Raw genomic sequence first — 1410 nt, 5'->3', positions numbered from 1 at the left:
CTGAAAAACTTTGGTACACCTAAGGAGACAAAAAACAAAGCAAATAAATAACCTACACAATGGGAAAGTATATTTGCATATTTTGAATGAACAAAAGCTTGATGATATACAGAGAACTCAAATTAATCAACATGAAAAAAACCCAACAATCCCTTATATGAATGGGCAAAATACAGATGAATTGCTAACAAATATATGAAAAAATGCTCATCATCCTTAATTATTAGAGAAATGCAAATCAAAACCACCCTGAGATACCATCTAATCCCAACAAGAATGGCCCACATCATAAAATCTCAAAACTGCAGATTGTGGCATGGCTGTGGAAAGAACGGAACACTTTTTATACTGCTTGTGGGACTGCAAACTAATACAACCCTTTTGGAAGGAAATCACAGCTCAATTTACAATCGCCACAATGTGGAAACAGCCTAAATGTCCACCAACCCAGGAATGGATTAATAAGCTGTGGTATATGTATACCATGGAATACTATTCAGTCATTAAAAAGATAGAGACTTTACATCTTTTGTATTAACCTAGATGGAAGTAGAACACATTATTCTTTTTTTTTTTAATTTTTGTTTATTGTTGGGGATTCATTTAGGGTGCAAGAAACCAGGTCACACTGATTGCATTTGTTAGGTAAAGTCCCCACTATAATTGTATCCTGCCCCCAAAAGGTGTGTCACACACGGAAAACCCCCACCCCCTTCCCTTCTTCTCTCTCTCTCCTCCTCCTTTCCTCCACCCATCTCCCTCATCTCTCTCTGCTCTCCCCTTCCCCCAGCCCCCACTGTGTACTAGGTCATTAATTGGCCTCATATCAAAATTGAATACATAGGATTCATGCTTCTCTATTGTTGTGATGCTTTACTAAGAATAATGTGTTCCGCTTCCATCAAGGTTAATACAAAAGATGTAAAGTCTCCATTTTTTTTAATGGCTGAATAGTATTCCATGGTATACATATACCACAGCTTGTTAATCCATTCCTGGGTTGATGGGCATTTAGGCTGTTTCCACATTTTGGCAATTGTAAATTGAGCTGTGATAAACAGTCTAGCACAGTGTCCTTATGGTAAAAGGATTTTTTTCCTTCTGGGTAGATGCCCAGTAATGGGATTACAGGATCAAATGGGAAGTCTAGCTTGAGTTCTTTGAGGGTTCTCTATACTTCCTTCCAAAAAGGTTTGTATTAGTTTGCAGTTATTAGTTTACAGCAGTATAAAAGTGTGGAACACATTATTCTTAGTAAAGCATCACAAGAATAGAGAAGCAAGGCTCGGCGCCTGTGGCTCAAGCGGCTAAGGCGCCAGCCACATACACCTAAAGTGGCGGGTTCGAATCCCCAGACCGGCCCGCCAAACAACAATGATGGCTGCAACCAAAAAAAAAAAAATGGCGGCG

Source organism: Otolemur garnettii, unplaced genomic scaffold (assembly GCF_000181295.1).
Source record: "Otolemur garnettii isolate 467f Iridium unplaced genomic scaffold, OtoGar3 scaffold00104, whole genome shotgun sequence".
Taxonomy (NCBI): domain Eukaryota; kingdom Metazoa; phylum Chordata; class Mammalia; order Primates; family Galagidae; genus Otolemur; species Otolemur garnettii.
This window is presented reverse-complemented; position numbering follows the sequence as displayed.